We start from the raw sequence: 23516 nt of genomic DNA, 5'->3' as shown, positions 1-23516 counted from the left end.
TGAATTGTAACATTCAGGGCCAGCTAATGACGATGGACCACACAAATTGCGTCCCGATTCAATACATCGTCCTCTAGCAGACTTGTCTCCATGGGTCGATTGCTGCCTCGGGCACCTAATATCCGTTCTGCTGTGAGTCAAAGATTTTCGAATCGGACGAAAAACTGATAGTGAATTGTAACATTCAGGGCCACCTAATGACGATGGACCACGCAATTTGCGTCCCGATTCAATATATCGTCCTCCAGCAGACTTGTTTCCATGGGTCTATTGTTGCCTCGGGCACCTTATGGCCGTTCTGCTGTGAGTCAAAGATTTTCGAATCGGACGAAAAACTGATAGTAAATTGGAACGTTCAGGGCCTCCTAATGACGATGGATCACTCAAATTGCGTCCCGATTCAATACATCGTCCTCCAGCGGACTTGTTTCCATTGGTCTATTGCTGCCTCGGGCACCTAAGGGCCGTTCTGCTGTGAGTCAAAGACTTTCGAATCGGACGAAAAACTGATAGTGAATTGTAACATTCAGGGCCACCTAATGACGATGGACCACGCAATTTGCGTCCCGATTCAATACATCGTCCTCCAGCCGAGTTGACTCCATGGGTCTATTGCTGCCTCGGGCACCTTATGGCCGTTCTGCTGTGAATCTAGATTATCGAATGGGACGAAAAACTGGTAGTGAATTGTAACGTTCAGGGCCACCTAATGACGATGGATCACTCAAGTTGCGTCCCGATTCAATACATCGTCCTCCAGCAGACTTGTCTCCATGGGTCTATTGCTGCCTCGGGCACCTTATGGCAGGCCTGCTGTGAGTCTAGATTATCGAATGGGACGAAAAACTGATAGTGAATTGTAACGTTCAGGGCCACCTAATGACGATGGATCACTCAAATTGCGTCCTGATTCAATTCATCGTCCTCCAGCAGACTTGACTTCATGGGTCTATTGCTGCCTCAGGCACCTTATGGCCGTTCTGCTGTGAGTCAAAGATTTTCGAATCGGACGAAAAACTGATAGTGAATTGTAACTTTCAGGGCCACCTAATGACGATGGATCACTCAAATTGCGTCCCGATTCAATACATCGTCCTCCAGCAGACTTGTCTCCATGGGTCGATTGCTGCCTCGGGCACCTTATGGCCGTTCTGCTGTGAGTCAAAGATTTTCGAATCGGACGAAAAACTGATAGTGATTTGTAACATTCAGGGCCACCTAATGACGATGGACCACACAAATTGCGTCCCGATTCAATACATCGTCCTCCAGCCGACTTGACTCCATGGGTCTATTGCTGCCTCGGGCACCTTATGGCCGTTCTGCTGTGAGTCTAGATTATCGAATGGGACGAAAAACTGATAGTGAATTGTAACATTCAGGGCCTCCTAATGACGATGGATCACTCAAATTTCGTCCCGATTCAATACATCGTCCTCCAGCCGACTTGACTCCATGGGTCTATTGCTGCCTCGGGCACCTTATGGCCGTTCTGCTGTGAGTCTAGATTATCGAATGGGACGAAAAACTGATAGTGAATTGTAACGTTCAGGACCTCCTAATGACGATGGATCACTCAAATTGCGTCCCGATTCAATATATCGTCCTCCAGCAGACTTGTCTCCATGGGTCGATTGCTGCCTCGGGCACCTAATGGCCGTTCTGCTGTGAGTCAAAGATTTTCGAATCGGACGAAAAACTGATAGTGAATTGTAACATTCAGGGCCACCTAATGACGATGGACCACGCAAATTGCGTCCCGATTCCATACATCGTCCTCCAGCCGAGTTGACTCCATGGGTCTATTGCTGCCTCGGGCACCTTATGGCCGTTCTGCTGTGAATCTAGATTATCGAATGGGACGAAAAACTGATAGTGAATTGTAACGTTCAGGGCCACCTAATGACGATGGATCACTCAAATTGCGTCCCGATTCAATACATCGTCCTCCAGCAGACTTGTCTCCATGGGTCGATTGCTGCCTCGGGCACCTTATGGCCGTTCTGCTGTGAGTCAAATATTTTCGAATCGGACGAAAAACTGATAGTGATTTGTAACATTCAGGGCCACCTAATGACGATGGACCACACAAATTGCGTCCCGATTCAGTACATCGTCCACTAGCCGACTTGACTCCATGGGTCTATTGCTGCCTCAGGCACCTTATGGCCGTTCTGCTGTGAGTCTAGATTATCGAATGGGACGAAAAACTGATAGTGAATTGTAACGTTCAGGGCCACCTAATGACGATGGATCACTCAAATTGCGTCCCGATTCAATATATCGTCCTCCAGCAGACTTGTTTCCATGGGTCTATTGTTGCCTCGGGCACCTTACGGCCGTTCTTCTGTGAGTCAAAGATTTTCGAATCGGACGAAAAACTGATAGTAAATTGGAACGTTCAGGGCCTCCTAATGACGATGGATCACTCAAATTGCGTCCCGATTCAATACATCGTCCTCCAGCGGACTTGTTTCCATTGGTCTATTGCTGCCTCGGGCACCTAATGGCCGTTCTGCTGTGAGTCAAAGACTTTCGAATCGGACGAAAAACTGATAGTGAATTGTAACGTTCAGGGCCTCCTAATGACGATGGAACACTAAAATTGCGTCCCGATTCAATACATCGTCCTCCAGCAGACTTGTCTCCATGGGTCGATTGCTGCCTCGGGCACCTTATGGCCGTTCTGCTGTGAGTCTAGATTATCGAATGGGACGAAAAACTGATAGTGAATTGTAACGTTCAGGGCCTCCTAATGACGATGGAACACTAAAATTGCGTCCCGATTCAATACATCGTCCTCCAGCAGACTTGACTTCATGGGTCTATTGCTGCCTCGGGCACCTTATGGCCGTTCTGCTGTGAGTCAAAGATTTTCGAATCGGACGGAAAACTGATAGTGAATTGTAACGTTCAGGGCCACCTAATGACGATGGATCACTCAAATTGCGTCCCGATTCAATACATCGTCCTCCAGCCGACTTGACTCCATGGGTCTATTGCTGCCTCGGGCACCTTATGGCCGTTCTGCTGTGAGTCTAGATTATCGAATGGGACAAAAAACTGATAGTGAATTGTAACGTTCAGGGCCTCCTAATGACGATGGATCACTCAAATTGCGTCCCGATTCAATACATCGTCCTCCAGCAGACTTGTCTCCATGGGTCGATTGCTGCCTCGGGCACCTTATGGCCGTTCTGCTGTGACTCAAAGATTTTCGAATCGGACGAAAAACTGATAGTGATTTGTAACATTCAGGGCCACCTAATGACGATGGACCACACAAATTGCGTCCCGATTCAGTACATCGTCCACTAGCCGACTTGACTCCATGGGACTATTGCTGTCTCGGGCACCTTATGGCCGTTCTGCTGTGAGTCTCGATTATAGAATGGGATGAAAAACTGATAGGGAATTGTAACATTCAGGGCCACCTAATGACGATGGACCACACAAATTGCGTCCCGATTCAGTACATCGTCCTCCAGCCGACCTGACTCCATGGGTCTATTGCTGCCTCAGGCAGCTTATGGCCGTTCTGCTGTGAGTCTAGATTATCGAATGGGACGAAAAACTGATAGTGAAATGTGACGTTCAGGGCCACCTAATGACGATGGATCACTCAAATTGCGTCCCGATTCAATGTATCGTCCTCCAGCACACTTGTTTCCATGGGTCTATTGTTGCCTTGGGCACCTTATGGCCGTTCTGCTGTGAGTCAAAGATTTTCGAATAGGACGAAAAACTGATAGTGAATTGTAACTTACAGGGCCTCCTAATTTCGATGGATCACTCAAATTGCGTCCCGATTCAATACATCGTCCTCCAGCAGACTTGTCTCCATGGGTCGATTGCTGCCTCGGGGACCAATTATCCGTTCTGCTGTGAGTCAAAGATTTTCGAATCGGACGAAAAACTGATAGTGAATTGTAACATTCAGGGCCACCTAATGACGATGGACCATGCAAATTGCGTCCCGATTCCATACATCGTCCTCCAGCCGAGTTGACTCCATGGGTCTATTGCTGCCTCGGGCACCTTATGGCCGTTCTGCTGTGAATCTAGATTATCGAATGGGACGAAAAACTGATAGTGAATTGTAACGTTCAGGGCCACCTAATGACGATGGATCACTCAAATTGCGTCCCGATTCAATACATCGTCCCCAGCCGACTTGTCTCCATGGGTCGATTGCTGCCTCGGGCACCTTATGGCCGTTCTGCTGTGAGTCTAGATTATCGAATGGGACGGAAAACTGATAGTGAATTGTAACGTTCAGGGCCACCTAATGACGATGGATCACTCAAATTGCGTCCTGATTCAATACGTCGTCCTCCAGCAGACTTGACTTCATGGGTCTATTGCTGCCTCAGGCACCTTATGGCCGTTCTGCTGTGAGTCAAAGATTTTCGAATCGGACGAAAAACTGATAGTGAATTGTAACTTTCAGGGCCACCTAATGACGATGGATCACTCAAATTGCGTCCCGATTCAATACATCGTCCCGCAGCAGACTTGTCTCCATGGGTCGATTGCTGCCTCGGGCACCTTATGGCCGTTCTGCTGTGAGTCAAAGATTTTCGAATCGGACGTAAAACAGATAGTGATTTGTAACATTCAGGGCCACCTAATGACGATGGACCACACAAATTGCGTCCCGATTCAGTACATCGTCCACTAGCCGACTTGACTCCATGGGACTATTGCTGTCTCGGGACCTTATGGCCGTTCTGCTGTGAGTCTAGATTATCGAATGGGACGAAAAACTGATAGTGAATTGTAACGTTCAGGGCCACCTAATGACGATGGATCACTCAAATTGCGTCCCGATTCAATACATCGTCCTCCAGCCGACTTGTCTCCATGGGTCTATTGCTGCCTCGGGCACCTTATGGCCGTTCTGCTGTGAGTCTAGATTATCGAATGGGACGAAAAACTGATAGTGAATTGTAACGTTCAGGGCCTCCTAATGACGATGGAACACTAAAATTGCGTCCCGATTCAATACATCGTCCTCCAGCAGACTTGTCTCCATGCGTCTATTGCTGCCTCGGGCACCTTATGGCCGTTCTGCTGTGAGTCAAAGATTTTCGAATCGGACGAAAAACTGATAGTGAATTGTAACGTTCAGGGCCACCAAATGACGATGGATCACTCAAATTGAGTCCCGATTCAATACATCGTCCTCCAGCCGACTTGACTCCATGGGTCTATTGCTGCCTCGGGCACCTTATGGCCGTTCTGCTGTGAGTCTAGATTATCGAATGGGACAAAAAACTGATAGTGAATTGTAACGTTCAGGGCCACCTAATGACGATGGAACACTCAAATCCCGTCCCGATTCAATACATCGTCCTCCAGCAGACTTGTCTCCATGCGTCTATTGCTGCCTCGGGCACCTTATGGCCGTTCTGCTGTGAGTCAAAGATTTTCGAATCGGACGAAAAACTGATAGTGATTTGTAACATTCAGGGCCACCTAATGACGATGGACCACACAAATTGCGTCCCGATTCAGTACATCGTCCACTAGCCGACTTGACTCCATGGGACTATTGCTGTCTCGGGCACCTTATGGCCGTTCTGCTGTGAGTCTAGATTATAGAATGGGATGAAAAACTGATAGTGAATTGTAACGTTCAGGGCCACCTAATGACGATGGATCACTCAAATTGCGTCCCGATTCAATACATCGTCCTCCAGCAGACTTGTCTCCATGGGTCTATTGCTGCCTCGGGCACCTTATGGCAGGCCTGCTGTGACTCAAAGATTTTCGAATCGGACGAAAAACTGATAGTGAATTGTAACGTTCAGGGCCACCTAATGACGATGGAACACTCAAATCCCGTCCCGATTCAATACATCGTCCTCCAGCAGACTTGTCTCCATGCGTCTATTGCTGCCTCGGGCACCTTATGGCCGTTCTGCTGTGAGTCTAGATTATAGAATGGGAGGAAAAACTGATAGTGAATTGTAACGTTCAGGGCCACCTAATGACGATGGATCACTCAAATTGCGTCCCGATTCAATACATCGTCCTCCAGCAGACTTGTCTCCATGGGTCTATTGCTGCCTCGGGCACCTTATGGCCGTTCTGCTGTGAGTCTAGATTATCGAATGGGACGAAAAACTGATAGTGAATTGTAACGTTCAGGGCCTCCTGACGATGGATCACTCAAATTGCGTCCCGATTCAATATATCGTCCTCCAGCAGACTTGTTTCCATGGGTCTATTGTTGCCTCGGGCACCTTATGGCCGTTCTGCTGTGAGTCAAAGAATTTCGAATCGGACGAAAAACTGATAGTAAATTGGAACGTTCAATGCCTCCTAATGACGATGGAACACTCAAATTGCGTCCCGATTCAATATATCGTCCTCCAGCGGACTTGTTTCCATTGGTCTATTGCTGCCTCGGGCACCTTATGGCCGTTCTGCTGTGAGTCAAAGATTTTCGAATCGGACGAAAAACTGATAGTGAATTGTAACGTTCAGGGCCACCTAATGACGATGGATCACTCAAATTTCGTCCCGATTCAATACATCGTCCTCCAGCCGACTTGACTCCATGGGTCTATTGCTGCCTCGGGCACCTTATGGCCGTTCTGCTGTGAGTCTAGATTATCGAATGGGACAAAAAACTGATAGTGAATTGTAACGTTCAGGGCCTCCTAATGACGATGGATCACTCAAATTGCGTCCCGATTCAATACATCGTCCTCCAGCAGACTTGTCTCCATGTGTCTATTGCTGCCTCGGGCACCTTATGGCCGTTCTGCTGTGAGTCAAAGATTTTCGAATCGGACGAAAAACTGATAGTGATTTGTAACATTCAGGGCCACCTAATGACGATGGACCACACAAATTGCGTCCCGATTCAATACATCGTCCTCCAGCCGACTTGACTCCATGGGTCTATTGCTGCCTCGGGCACCTTATGGCCGTTCTGCTGTGAGTCTAGATTATCGAATGGGACGAAAAACTGATAGTGAATTGTAACATTCAGGGCCTCCTAATGACGATGGATCACTCAAATTTCGTCCCGATTCAATACATCGTCCTCCAGCCGACTTGACTCCATGGGTCTATTGCTGCCTCGGGCACCTTATGGCCGTTCTGCTGTGAGTCTAGATTATCGAATGGGACGAAAAACTGATAGTGAATTGTAACGTTCAGGACCTCCTAATGACGATGGATCACTCAAATTGCGTCCCGATTCAATATATCGTCCTCCAGCAGACTTGTCTCCATGGGTCGATTGCTGCCTCGGGCACCTAATGGCCGTTCTGCTGTGAGTCAAAGATTTTCGAATCGGACGAAAAACTGATAGTGAATTGTAACATTCAGGGCCACCTAATGACGATGGACCACGCAAATTGCGTCCCGATTCCATACATCGTCCTCCAGCCGAGTTGACTCCATGGGTCTATTGCTGCCTCGGGCACCTTATGGCCGTTCTGCTGTGAATCTAGATTATCGAATGGGACGAAAAACTGATAGTGAATTGTAACGTTCAGGGCCACCTAATGACGATGGATCACTCAAATTGCGTCCCGATTCAATACATCGTCCTCCAGCAGACTTGTCTCCATGGGTCGATTGCTGCCTCGGGCACCTTATGGCCGTTCTGCTGTGAGTCAAATATTTTCGAATCGGACGAAAAACTGATAGTGATTTGTAACATTCAGGGCCACCTAATGACGATGGACCACACAAATTGCGTCCCGATTCAGTACATCGTCCACTAGCCGACTTGACTCCATGGGTCTATTGCTGCCTCAGGCACCTTATGGCCGTTCTGCTGTGAGTCTAGATTATCGAATGGGACGAAAAACTGATAGTGAATTGTAACGTTCAGGGCCACCTAATGACGATGGATCACTCAAATTGCGTCCCGATTCAATATATCGTCCTCCAGCAGACTTGTTTCCATGGGTCTATTGTTGCCTCGGGCACCTTACGGCCGTTCTTCTGTGAGTCAAAGATTTTCGAATCGGACGAAAAACTGATAGTAAATTGGAACGTTCAGGGCCTCCTAATGACGATGGATCACTCAAATTGCGTCCCGATTCAATACATCGTCCTCCAGCGGACTTGTTTCCATTGGTCTATTGCTGCCTCGGGCACCTAATGGCCGTTCTGCTGTGAGTCAAAGACTTTCGAATCGGACGAAAAACTGATAGTGAATTGTAACGTTCAGGGCCTCCTAATGACGATGGAACACTAAAATTGCGTCCCGATTCAATACATCGTCCTCCAGCAGACTTGTCTCCATGGGTCGATTGCTGCCTCGGGCACCTTATGGCCGTTCTGCTGTGAGTCTAGATTATCGAATGGGACGAAAAACTGATAGTGAATTGTAACGTTCAGGGCCTCCTAATGACGATGGAACACTAAAATTGCGTCCCGATTCAATACATCGTCCTCCAGCAGACTTGACTTCATGGGTCTATTGCTGCCTCGGGCACCTTATGGCCGTTCTGCTGTGAGTCAAAGATTTTCGAATCGGACGGAAAACTGATAGTGAATTGTAACGTTCAGGGCCACCTAATGACGATGGATCACTCAAATTGCGTCCCGATTCAATACATCGTCCTCCAGCCGACTTGACTCCATGGGTCTATTGCTGCCTCGGGCACCTTATGGCCGTTCTGCTGTGAGTCTAGATTATCGAATGGGACAAAAAACTGATAGTGAATTGTAACGTTCAGGGCCTCCTAATGACGATGGATCACTCAAATTGCGTCCCGATTCAATACATCGTCCTCCAGCAGACTTGTCTCCATGGGTCGATTGCTGCCTCGGGCACCTTATGGCCGTTCTGCTGTGACTCAAAGATTTTCGAATCGGACGAAAAACTGATAGTGATTTGTAACATTCAGGGCCACCTAATGACGATGGACCACACAAATTGCGTCCCGATTCAGTACATCGTCCACTAGCCGACTTGACTCCATGGGACTATTGCTGTCTCGGGCACCTTATGGCCGTTCTGCTGTGAGTCTCGATTATAGAATGGGATGAAAAACTGATAGGGAATTGTAACATTCAGGGCCACCTAATGACGATGGACCACACAAATTGCGTCCCGATTCAGTACATCGTCCTCCAGCCGACCTGACTCCATGGGTCTATTGCTGCCTCAGGCAGCTTATGGCCGTTCTGCTGTGAGTCTAGATTATCGAATGGGACGAAAAACTGATAGTGAAATGTGACGTTCAGGGCCACCTAATGACGATGGATCACTCAAATTGCGTCCCGATTCAATGTATCGTCCTCCAGCACACTTGTTTCCATGGGTCTATTGTTGCCTTGGGCACCTTATGGCCGTTCTGCTGTGAGTCAAAGATTTTCGAATAGGACGAAAAACTGATAGTGAATTGTAACTTACAGGGCCTCCTAATTTCGATGGATCACTCAAATTGCGTCCCGATTCAATACATCGTCCTCCAGCAGACTTGTCTCCATGGGTCGATTGCTGCCTCGGGGACCAATTATCCGTTCTGCTGTGAGTCAAAGATTTTCGAATCGGACGAAAAACTGATAGTGAATTGTAACATTCAGGGCCACCTAATGACGATGGACCATGCAAATTGCGTCCCGATTCCATACATCGTCCTCCAGCCGAGTTGACTCCATGGGTCTATTGCTGCCTCGGGCACCTTATGGCCGTTCTGCTGTGAATCTAGATTATCGAATGGGACGAAAAACTGATAGTGAATTGTAACGTTCAGGGCCACCTAATGACGATGGATCACTCAAATTGCGTCCCGATTCAATACATCGTCCCCAGCCGACTTGTCTCCATGGGTCGATTGCTGCCTCGGGCACCTTATGGCCGTTCTGCTGTGAGTCTAGATTATCGAATGGGACGGAAAACTGATAGTGAATTGTAACGTTCAGGGCCACCTAATGACGATGGATCACTCAAATTGCGTCCTGATTCAATACGTCGTCCTCCAGCAGACTTGACTTCATGGGTCTATTGCTGCCTCAGGCACCTTATGGCCGTTCTGCTGTGAGTCAAAGATTTTCGAATCGGACGAAAAACTGATAGTGAATTGTAACTTTCAGGGCCACCTAATGACGATGGATCACTCAAATTGCGTCCCGATTCAATACATCGTCCCGCAGCAGACTTGTCTCCATGGGTCGATTGCTGCCTCGGGCACCTTATGGCCGTTCTGCTGTGAGTCAAAGATTTTCGAATCGGACGTAAAACAGATAGTGATTTGTAACATTCAGGGCCACCTAATGACGATGGACCACACAAATTGCGTCCCGATTCAGTACATCGTCCACTAGCCGACTTGACTCCATGGGACTATTGCTGTCTCGGGACCTTATGGCCGTTCTGCTGTGAGTCTAGATTATCGAATGGGACGAAAAACTGATAGTGAATTGTAACGTTCAGGGCCACCTAATGACGATGGATCACTCAAATTGCGTCCCGATTCAATACATCGTCCTCCAGCCGACTTGTCTCCATGGGTCTATTGCTGCCTCGGGCACCTTATGGCCGTTCTGCTGTGAGTCTAGATTATCGAATGGGACGAAAAACTGATAGTGAATTGTAACGTTCAGGGCCTCCTAATGACGATGGAACACTAAAATTGCGTCCCGATTCAATACATCGTCCTCCAGCAGACTTGTCTCCATGCGTCTATTGCTGCCTCGGGCACCTTATGGCCGTTCTGCTGTGAGTCAAAGATTTTCGAATCGGACGAAAAACTGATAGTGAATTGTAACGTTCAGGGCCACCAAATGACGATGGATCACTCAAATTGAGTCCCGATTCAATACATCGTCCTCCAGCCGACTTGACTCCATGGGTCTATTGCTGCCTCGGGCACCTTATGGCCGTTCTGCTGTGAGTCTAGATTATCGAATGGGACAAAAAACTGATAGTGAATTGTAACGTTCAGGGCCACCTAATGACGATGGAACACTCAAATCCCGTCCCGATTCAATACATCGTCCTCCAGCAGACTTGTCTCCATGCGTCTATTGCTGCCTCGGGCACCTTATGGCCGTTCTGCTGTGAGTCAAAGATTTTCGAATCGGACGAAAAACTGATAGTGATTTGTAACATTCAGGGCCACCTAATGACGATGGACCACACAAATTGCGTCCCGATTCAGTACATCGTCCACTAGCCGACTTGACTCCATGGGACTATTGCTGTCTCGGGCACCTTATGGCCGTTCTGCTGTGAGTCTAGATTATAGAATGGGATGAAAAACTGATAGTGAATTGTAACGTTCAGGGCCACCTAATGACGATGGATCACTCAAATTGCGTCCCGATTCAATACATCGTCCTCCAGCAGACTTGTCTCCATGGGTCTATTGCTGCCTCGGGCACCTTATGGCAGGCCTGCTGTGACTCAAAGATTTTCGAATCGGACGAAAAACTGATAGTGAATTGTAACGTTCAGGGCCACCTAATGACGATGGAACACTCAAATCCCGTCCCGATTCAATACATCGTCCTCCAGCAGACTTGTCTCCATGCGTCTATTGCTGCCTCGGGCACCTTATGGCCGTTCTGCTGTGAGTCTAGATTATAGAATGGGATGAAAAACTGATAGTGAATTGTAACGTTCAGGGCCACCTAATGACGATGGATCACTCAAATTGCGTCCCGATTCAATACATCGTCCTCCAGCAGACTTGTCTCCATGGGTCTATTGCTGCCTCGGGCACCTTATGGCCGTTCTGCTGTGAGTCTAGATTATCGAATGGGACGAAAAACTGATAGTGAATTGTAACGTTCAGGGCCTCCTGACGATGGATCACTCAAATTGCGTCCCGATTCAATATATCGTCCTCCAGCAGACTTGTTTCCATGGGTCTATTGTTGCCTCGGGCACCTTATGGCCGTTCTGCTGTGAGTCAAAGAATTTCGAATCGGACGAAAAACTGATAGTAAATTGGAACGTTCAATGCCTCCTAATGACGATGGAACACTCAAATTGCGTCCCGATTCAATATATCGTCCTCCAGCGGACTTGTTTCCATTGGTCTATTGCTGCCTCGGGCACCTTATGGCCGTTCTGCTGTGAGTCAAAGATTTTCGAATCGGACGAAAAACTGATAGTGAATTGTAACGTTCAGGGCCACCTAATGACGATGGATCACTCAAATTTCGTCCCGATTCAATACATCGTCCTCCAGCCGACTTGACTCCATGGGTCTATTGCTGCCTCGGGCACCTTATGGCCGTTCTGCTGTGAGTCTAGATTATCGAATGGGACAAAAAACTGATAGTGAATTGTAACGTTCAGGGCCTCCTAATGACGATGGATCACTCAAATTGCGTCCCGATTCAATACATCGTCCTCCAGCAGACTTGTCTCCATGGGTCTATTGCTGCCTCGGGCACCTTATGGCCGTTCTGCTGTGAGTCTAGATTATCGAATGGGACGAAAAACTGATAGTGAATTGTAACGTTCAGGGCCACCTAATGACGATGGATCACTCAAATTGCGTCCCGATTCAATACATCGTCCTCTAGCCGACTTGACTCCATGGGTCTATTGCTGCCTCGGGCACCTTATGGCCGTTCTGCTGTGAGTCTAGATTATCGAATGGGACGAAAAACTGATAGTGAATTGTAACGTTCAGGGCCTCCTAATGACGATGGATCACTCAAATTGCGTCCCGATTCAATACATCGTCCTCCAGCCGACTTGACTCCATGGGTCTATTGCTGCCTCGGGCACCTTATGGCCGTTCTGCTGTGAGTCTAGATTATCGAATGGGACGAAAAACTGATAGTGAATTGTAACGTTCAGGGCCTCCTAATGACGATGGATCACTCAAATTGCGTCCCGATTCAATACATCGTCCTCCAGCAGACTTGTCTCCATGGGTCGATTGCTGCCTCGGGCACCTTGTGGCCGTTCTGCTGTGAGTCTAGATTATCGAATGGGACGAAAAACTGATAGTGAATTGTAACGTTCAGGGCCACCTAATGACGATGGATCACTCAAATTGCGTCCCGATTCAATACATCGTCCTCCAGCCGACTTGACTCCATGGGTCTATTGCTGCCTCGGGCACCTTATGGCCGTTCTGCTGTGAGTCTAGATTAACGAATGGGACGAAAAACTGATAGTGAATTGTAACGTTCAGGGCCTCCTAATGACGATGGATCACTCAAATTGCGTCCCGATTCAATACATCGTCCTCCAGCCGACTTGACTCCATGGGTCTATTGCTGCCTCGGGCACCTTATGGCCGTTCTGCTGTGAGTCTAGATTATCGAATGGGACGAAAAACTGATAGTGAATTGTAACGTTCAGGGCCTCCTAATGACGATGGAACACTCAAATTGCGTCCCGATTCAATACATCGTCCTCCAGCAGACTTGTCTCCATGGGTCGATTGCTGCCTCGGGCACCTAATGGCCGTTCTGCTGTGAGTCAAAGATTTTCGAATCGGACGAAAAACTGATAGTGAATTGTAACGTTCAGGGCCACCTAATGACGATGGATCACTCAAATTGCGTCCCGATTCAATACATCGTCCCCAGCCGACTTGTCTCCATGGGTCTATTGGTGCCTCGGGCACCTTATGGCCGTTCTGCTGTGAGTCTAGATTATCGAATGGGACGAAAAACTGATAGTGAATTGTAACGTTCAGGGCCACCTAATGACGATGGATCACTCAAATTGCGTCCTGATTCAATACATCGTCCTCCAGCAGACTTGACTTCATGGGTCTATTGCTGCCTCAGGCACCTTATGGCCGTTCTGCTGTGAGTCAAAGATTTTCGAATCGGACGAAAAACTGATAGTGAATTGTAACTTTCAGGGCCACCTAATGACGATGGATCACTCAAGTTGCGTCCCGATTCAATACATCGTCCTCCAGCAGACATGTCTTAATGGGTCGATTGCTGCCTCGGGCACATTATGGCCGTTCTGCTGTGAGTCAAAGATTTTCGAATCGGACGAAAAACTGATAGTGATTTGTAACATTCAGGGCCACCTAATGACGATGGACCACACAAATTGCGTCCCGATTCAGTACATCGTCCACTAGCCGACTTGACTCCATGGGACTATTGCTGTCTCGGGCACCTTATGGCCGTTCTGTTGTGAGTCTAGATTATGGAATGGGATGAAAAACTGATAGTGAATTGTAACGTTCAGGGCCACCTAATGACGATGGATCACTCAAATTGCGTCCCGATTCAATACATCGTCCTCCAGCCGACTTGACTCCATGGGTCTATTGCTGCCTCGGGCACCTTATGGCCGTTCTGCTGTGAGTCTAGATTATCGAATGGGACGAAAAACTGATAGTGAATTGTAACGTTCAGGGCCTCCTAATGACGATGGATCACTCAAATTGCGTCCCGATTCAATACATCGTCCTCCAGCCGACTTGACTCCATGGGTCTATTGCTGCCTCGGGCACCTTATGGCCGTTCTGCTGTGAGTCTAGATTATCGAATGGGACGAAAAACTGATAGTGAATTGTAACGTTCAGGGCCTCCTAATGACGATGGATCACTCAAATTGCGTCCCGATTCAATACATCGTCCTCCAGCAGACTTGTCTCCATGGGTCGATTGCTGCCTCGGGCACCTTGTGGCCGTTCTGCTGTGAGTCTAGATTATCGAATGGGACGAAAAACTGATAGTGAATTGTAACGTTCAGGGCCACCTAATGACGATGGATCACTCAAATTGCGTCCCGATTCAATACATCGTCCTCCAGCCGACTTGACTCCATGGGTCTATTGCTGCCTCGGGCACCTTATGGCCGTTCTGCTGTGAGTCTAGATTAACGAATGGGACGAAAAACTGATAGTGAATTGTAACGTTCAGGGCCTCCTAATGACGATGGATCACTCAAATTGCGTCCCGATTCAATACATCGTCCTCCAGCCGACTTGACTCCATGGGTCTATTGCTGCCTCGGGCACCTTATGGCCGTTCTGCTGTGAGTCTAGATTATCGAATGGGACGAAAAACTGATAGTGAATTGTAACGTTCAGGGCCTCCTAATGACGATGGAACACTCAAATTGCGTCCCGATTCAATACATCGTCCTCCAGCAGACTTGTCTCCATGGGTCGATTGCTGCCTCGGGCACCTAATGGCCGTTCTGCTGTGAGTCAAAGATTTTCGAATCGGACGAAAAACTGATAGTGAATTGTAACGTTCAGGGCCACCTAATGACGATGGATCACTCAAATTGCGTCCCGATTCAATACATCGTCCCCAGCCGACTTGTCTCCATGGGTCTATTGGTGCCTCGGGCACCTTATGGCCGTTCTGCTGTGAGTCTAGATTATCGAATGGGACGAAAAACTGATAGTGAATTGTAACGTTCAGGGCCACCTAATGACGATGGATCACTCAAATTGCGTCCTGATTCAATACATCGTCCTCCAGCAGACTTGACTTCATGGGTCTATTGCTGCCTCAGGCACCTTATGGCCGTTCTGCTGTGAGTCAAAGATTTTCGAATCGGACGAAAAACTGATAGTGAATTGTAACTTTCAGGGCCACCTAATGACGATGGATCACTCAAGTTGCGTCCCGATTCAATACATCGTCCTCCAGCAGACATGTCTTAATGGGTCGATTGCTGCCTCGGGCACATTATGGCCGTTCTGCTGTGAGTCAAAGATTTTCGAATCGGACGAAAAACTGATAGTGATTTGTAACATTCAGGGCCACCTAATGACGATGGACCACACAAATTGCGTCCCGATTCAGTACATCGTCCACTAGCCGACTTGACTCCATGGGACTATTGCTGTCTCGGGCACCTTATGGCCGTTCTGTTGTGAGTCTAGATTATGGAATGGGATGAAAAACTGATAGTGAATTGTAACGTTCAGGGCCACCTAATGACGATGGATCACTCAAATTGCGTCCCGATTCAATACATCGTCCTCCAGCCGACTTGACTCCATGGGTCTATTGCTGCCTCGGGCACCTTATGGCCGTTCTGCTGTGAGTCTAGATTATCGAATGGGACGAAAAACTGATAGTGAATTGTAACGTTCAGGGCCTCCTAATGACGATGGATCACTCAAATTGCGTCCCGATTCAATACATCGTCCTCCAGCCGACTTGACTCCATGGGTCTATTACTGCCTCGGGCACCTTATGGCCGTTCTGCTGTGAGTCTAGATTAACGAATGGGACGAAAAACTGATAGTGAATTGTAACGTTCAGGGCCTCCTAATGACGATGGAACACTCAAATTGCGTCCCGATTCAATACATCGTCCTCCAGCAGACTTGTCTCCATGGGTCGATTGCTGCCTCGGGCACCTAATGGCCGTTCTGCTGTGAGTCAAAGATTTTCGAATCGGACGAAAAACTGATAGTGAATTGTAACGTTCAGGGCCACCTAATGACGATGGATGACTCAAATTGCGTCCCGATTCAATACATCGTCCCCAGCCGACTTGTCTCCATGGGTCTATTGCTGCCTCGGGCACCTTATGGCCGTTCTGCTGTGAGTCTAGATTATCGAATGGGACGAAAAACTGATAGTGAATTGTAACGTTCAGGGCCACCTAATGACGATGGATCACTCAAATTGCGTCCTGATTCAATACATCGTCCTCCAGCAGACTTGACTTCATGGGTCTATTGCTGCCTCAGGCACCTTATGGCCGTTCTGCAGTGAGTCAAAGATTTTCGAATCGGACGAAAAACTGATAGTGAATTGTAACTTTCAGGGCCACCTAATGACGATGGATCACTCAAATTGCGTCCCGATTCAATACATCGTCCTCCAGCAGACTTGTCTCCATGGGTCGATTGCTGCCTCGGGCACCTTATGGCCGTTCTGCTGTGAGTCAAAGATTTTCGAATCGGAGGAAAAACTGATAGTGATTTGTAACATTCAGGGCCACCTAATGACGATGGACCACACAAATTGCGTCCCGATTCAGTACATCGTCCACTAGCCGACTTGACTCCATGGGACTATTGCTGTCTCGGGCACCTTAAGGCCGTTCTGCTGTGAGTCTAGATTATGGAATGGGATGAAAAACTGATAGTGAATTGTAACGTTCAGGGCCACCTAATGACGATGGATCACTCAAATTGCGTCCCGATTCAATACATCGTCCTCCAGCAGACTTGTCTCCATGGGTCTATTGCTGCCTCGGGCACCTTATGGCAGGCCTGCTGTGACTCAAAGATTTTCGAATCGGACGAAAAACTGATAGTGAATTGTAACATTCAGGGCCACCTAATGACGATGGACCACACAAATTGTGTCCCGATTCAGTACATCGTCCTCCAGCCGACCTGACTCCATGGGTCTATTGCTGCATCAGGCACCTTATGGTCGTTCTGCTGTGAGTCTAGATTATCGAATGGGACGAAAAACTGATAGTGAATTGTAACTTTCAGGGCCACCTAATGACGATGGATCACTCAAATTGCGTCCCGATTCAATATATCGTCCTCCAGCAGACTTGTTTCCATGGGTCTATTGTTGCCTCGGGCACCTTATGGCCGTTCTGCTGTGAGTCAAAGATTTTCGAATCGGACGAAAAACTGATAGTGAATTGTAACTTTCAGGGCCTCCTAATGGCGATGGATCACTCAAATTGCGTCCCGATTCAATACATCGTCCTCCAGCAGACTTGTCTCCATGGGTCGATTGCTGCCTCGGGCACCTAATATCCGTTCTGCTGTGAGTCAAAGATTTTCGAATCGGACGAAAAACTGATAGTGAATTGTAACATTCAGGGCCACCTAATGACGATGGACCATGCAAATTGCGTCCCGATTCAAAACATCGTCCTCCAGCCGAGTTGACTCCATGGGTCTATTGCTGCCTCGGGCACCTTATGGCCGTTCTGCTGTGAATCTAGATTATCGAATGGGACGAAAAACTGATAGTGAATTGTAACGTTCAGGGCCACCTAATGACGATGGATCACTCAAATTGCGTCCCGATTCAATACATCGTCCCCAGCCGACTTGTCTCCATGGGTCTATTGCTGCCTCGGGCACCTTATGGCCGTTCTGCTGTGAGTCTAGATTATCGAATGGGACGAAAAACTGATAGTGAATTGTAACGTTCAGGGCCACCTAATGACGATGGATCACTCAAATTGCGTCCTGATTCAATACATCGTCCTCCAGCAGACTTGACTTCATGGGTCTATTGCTGCCTCAGGCACCTTATGGCCGTTCTGCTGTGAGTCAAAGATTTTCGAATCGGACGAAAAACTGATAGTGAATTGTAACTTTCAGGGCCACCTAATGACGATGGATCACTCAAATTGCGTCCCGATTCAATACATCGTCCTCCAGCAGACTTGTCTCCATGGGTCGATTGCTGCCTCGGGCAGCTAATGGCCGTTCTGCTGTGAGTCAAAGATTTTCGAATCGGACGAAAAACTGATAGTGAATTGTAACATTCAGGGCCACCTAATGACGATGGACCACGCAAATTGCGTCCCGATTCCATACATCGTCCTCCAGCCGAGTTGACTCCATGGGTCTATTGCTGCCTCGGGCACCTTATGGCCGTTCTGCTGTGAATCTAGATTATTGAATGGGACGAAAAACTGTTAGTGAATTGTAACGTTCAGGGCCACCTAATGACGATGGATCAGTGAAATTGCGTCCCGATTCAATACATCGTCCCCAGCCGACTTGTCTCCATGGGTCTATTGCTGCCTCGGGCACCTTATGGCCGTTCTGCTGTGAGTCTAGATTATCGAATGGGACGAAAAACTGATAGTGAAATTAACTTTCAGGGCCACCTAATGTCGATGGATCACTCAAATTGCGTCCCGATTCAATACATCGTCCTCCAGCAGACTTGTCTCCATGGGTCGATTGCTGCCTCGGGCACCTTATGGCCGTTCTGCTGTGAGTCAAATATTTTCGAATCGGACGAAAAACTGATAGTGAATTATAACATTCAGGGCCACCTAATGACGATGGACCACACAAATTGCGTCCCGATTCAGTACATCGTCCACTAGCCGACTTGACTCCATGGGACTATTGCTGTCTCGGGCACCTTATGGCCGTTCTGCTGTGAGTCTAGATTATAGAATGGGATGAAAAACTGATAGTGAATTGTAACGTTCAGGGCCACCTAATGACGAAGGATCACTCAAATTGCGTCCCGATTCAATACATCGTCCTCGAGCAGACTTGTCTCCATGGGTCTATTGCTGCCTCGGGCACCTTATGGCAGGCCTGCTGTGACTCAAAGATTTTCGAATCGGACGAAAAACTGATAGTGAATTGTAACATTCAGGGCCAGCTAATGACGATGGACCACACAAATTGCGTCCCGATTCAATACATCGTCCTCTAGCAGACTTGTCTCCATGGGTCGATTGCTGCCTCGGGCACCTAATATCCGTTCTGCTGTGAGTCAAAGATTTTCGAATCGGACGAAAAACTGATAGTGAATTGTAACATTCAGGGCCACCTAATGACGATGGACCACGCAATTTGCGTCCCGATTCAATATATCGTCCTCCAGCAGACTTGTTTCCATGGGTCTATTGTTGCCTCGGGCACCTTATGGCCGTTCTGCTGTGAGTCAAAGATTTTCGAATCGGACGAAAAACTGATAGTAAATTGGAACGTTCAGGGCCTCCTAATGACGATGGATCACTCAAATTGCGTCCCGATTCAATACATCGTCCTCCAGCGGACTTGTTTCCATTGGTCTATTGCTGCCTCGGGCACCTAAGGGCCGTTCTGCTGTGAGTCAAAGACTTTCGAATCGGACGAAAAACTGATAGTGAATTGTAACATTCAGGGCCACCTAATGACGATGGACCACGCAATTTGCGTCCCGATTCAATACATCGTCCTCCAGCCGAGTTGACTCCATGGGTCTATTGCTGCCTCGGGCACCTTATGGCCGTTCTGCTGTGAATCTAGATTATCGAATGGGACGAAAAACTGGTAGTGAATTGTAACGTTCAGGGCCACCTAATGACGATGGATCACTCAAATTGCGTCCCGATTCAATACATCGTCCTCCAGCAGACTTGTCTCCATGGGTCTATTGCTGCCTCGGGCACCTTATGGCCGTTCTGCTGTGAGTCTAGATTATCGAATGGGACGAAAAACTGATAGTGAATTGTAACGTTCAGGGCCTCCTAATGACGATGGAACACTAAAATTGCGTCCCGATTCAATACATCGTCCTCCAGCAGACTTGACTTCATGGGTCTATTGCTGCCTCGGGCACCTTATGGCCGTTCTGCTGTGAGTCAAAGATTTTCGAATCGGACAAAAAACTGATAGTGAATTGTAACGTTCAGGGCCACCTAATGACGATGGATCACTCAAATTGCGTCCCGATTCAATACATCGTCCCCAGCCGACTTGTCTCCATGGGTCTATTGCTGCCTCGGGCACCTTATGGCCGGTCTGCTGTGAGTCTAGATTATCGAATGGGACGAAAAACTGATAGTGAATTGTAACGTTCAGGGCCACCTAATGACGATGGATCACTCAAATTGCGTCCTTATTCGATACATCGTCCTCCAGCAGACTTGACTTCATGGGTCTATTGCTGCCTCAGGCACCGTATGGCCGTTCTGCTGTGAGTCAAAGATTTTCGAATCGGACGAAAAACTGATAGTGATTTGTAACATTCAGGGCCACCTAATGACGATGGACCACACAAATTGCGTCCCGATTCAGTACATCGTCCACTAGCCGACTTGACTCCATGGGACTATTGCTGTCTCGGGCACCTTATGGCCGTTCTGCTGTGAGTCTAGATTATAGAATGGGATGAAAAACTGATAGTGAATTGTAACGTTCAGGGCCACCTAATGACGATGGATCACTCAAATTGCGTCCCGATTCAATACATCGTCCTCCAGCAGACTTGTCTCCATGGGTCTATTGCTGCCTCGGGCACCTTATGGCCGTTCTGCTGTGAGTCTAGATTATCGAATGGGACGAAAAACTGATAGTGAATTGTAACGTTCAGGGCCTCCTAATGACGATGGAACACTAAAATTGCGTCCCGATTCAATACATCGTCCTCCAGCAGACTTGACTTCATGGGTCTATTGCTGCCTCGGGCACCTTATGGCCGTTCTGCTGTGAGTCAAAGATTTTCGAATCGGACGAAAAACTGATAGTGAATTGTAACGTTCAGGGCCACCTAATGACGATGGATCACTCAAATTGCGTCCCGATTCAATACATCGTCCCCAGCCGACTTGTCTCCATGGGTCTATTGCTGCCTCGGGCACCTTATGGCCGGTCTGCTGTGAGTCTAGATTATCGAATGGGACGAAAAACTGATAGTGAATTGTAACGTTCAGGGCCACCTAATGACGATGGATCACTCAAATTGCGTCCTGATTCAATACATCGTCCTCCAGCAGACTTGACTTCATGGGTCTATTGCTGCCTCAGGCACCGTATGGCCGTTCTGCTGTGAGTCAAAGATTTTCGAATCGGACGAAAAACTGATAGTGATTTGTAACATTCAGGGCCACCTAATGACGATGGATCACTCAAATTGCGTCCCGATTCAATACATCGTCCTCCAGCAGACTTGTCTGGAAGGGTCGATTGCTGCCTCGGGCACCTTATGGCCGTTCTGCTGTGAGTCAAAGATTTTCGAATCGGACGAAAAACTGATAGTGATTTGTAACATTCAGGGCCACCTAATGACGATGGACCACACAAATTGCGTCCCGATTCAATACATCGTCCTCCAGCCGACTTGACTCCATGGGTCTATTGCTGCCTCGGGCACCTTATGGCCGTTCTGCTGTGAGTCTAGATTATCGAATGGGACGAAAAACTGATAGTGAATTGTAACATTCAGGGCCTCCTAATGACGATGGATCACTCAAATTGCGTCCCGATTCAATACATCGTCCTCCAGCCGACTTGACTCCATGGGTCTATTGCTGCCTCGGGCACCTTATGGCCGTTCTGCTGTGAGTCTAGATTATCGAATGGGACGAAAAACTGATAGTGAATTGTAACGTTCAGGACCTCCTAATGACGATGGATCACTCAAATTGCGTCCCGATTCAATATATCGTCCTCCAGCAGACTTGTCTCCATGGGTCGATTGCTGCCTCGGGCACCTAATGGCCGTTCTGCTGTGAGTCAAAGATTTTCGAATCGGACGAAAAACTGATAGTGAATTGTAACATTCAGGGCCACCTAATGACGATGGACCACGCAAATTGCGTCCCGATTCCATACATCGTCCTCCAGCCGAGTTGACTCCATGGGTCTATTGCTGCCTCGGGCACCTTATGGCCGTTCTGCTGTGAGTCAAAGATTTTCGAATCGGACAAAAAACTGATAGTGAATTGTAACGTTCAGGGCCACCTAATGACGATGGATCACTCAAATTGCGTCCCGATTCAATACATCGTCCCCAGCCGACTTGTCTCCATGGGTCTATTGCTGCCTCGGGCACCTTATGGCCGGTCTGCTGTGAGTCTAGATTATCGAATGGGACGAAAAACTGATAGTGAATTGTAACGTTCAGGGCCTCCTAATGACGATGGAACACTAAAATTGCGTCCCGATTCAATACATCGTCCTCCAGCAGACTTGACTTCATGGGTCTATTGCTGCCTCGGGCACCTTATGGCCGTTCTGCTGTGAGTCAAAGATTTTCGAATCGGACGAAAAACTGATAGTGAATTGTAACGTTCAGGGCCACCTAATGACGATGGATCACTCAAATTGCGTCCCGATTCAATACATCGTCCCCAGCCGACTTGTCTCCATGGGTCTATTGCTGCCTCGGGCACCTTATGGCCGTTCTGCTGTGAGTCTAGATTATCGAATGGGACGAAAAACTGATAGTGAATTGTAACATTCAGGGCCTCCTAATGACGATGGATCACTCAAATTGCGTCCCGATTCAATACATCGTCCTCCAGCCGACTTGACTCCATGGGTCTATTGCTGCCTCGGGCACCTTATGGCCGTTCTGCTGTGAGTCTAGATTATCGAATGGGACGAAAAACTGATAGTGAATTGTAACGTTCAGGACCTCCTAATTACGATGGATCACTCAAATTGCGTCCCGATTCAATATATCGTCCTCCAGCAGACTTGTCTCCATGGGTCGATTGCTGCCTCGGGCACCTAATGGCCGTTCTGCTGTGAGTCAAAGATTTTCGAATCGGACGAAAAACTGATAGTGAATTGTAACATTCAGGGCCACCTAATGACGATGGACCACGCAAATTGCGTCCCGATTCCATACATCGTCCTCCAGCCGAGTTGACTCCATGGGTCTATTGCTGCCTCGGGCACCTTATGGCCGTTCTGCTGTGAATCTAGATTATCGAATGGGACGAAAAACTGATAGTGAATTGTAACGTTCAGGGCCACCTAATGACGATGGATCACTCAAATTGCGTCCCGATTCAATACATCGTCCTCCAGCAGACTTGTCTCCATGGGTCGATTGCTGCCTCGGGCACCTTATGGCCGTTCTGCTGTGAGTCAAAGATTTTTGAATCGGACGAAAAACTGATAGTGATTTGTAAC

The sequence above is a fragment of the Schistocerca cancellata genome, unplaced genomic scaffold, assembly GCF_023864275.1.
Source record: "Schistocerca cancellata isolate TAMUIC-IGC-003103 unplaced genomic scaffold, iqSchCanc2.1 HiC_scaffold_1114, whole genome shotgun sequence".
NCBI lineage: Eukaryota > Metazoa > Arthropoda > Insecta > Orthoptera > Acrididae > Schistocerca > Schistocerca cancellata.
The sequence above is the reverse complement of the archived record's forward strand: the minus strand, read 5'-3'. Positions refer to the sequence as shown.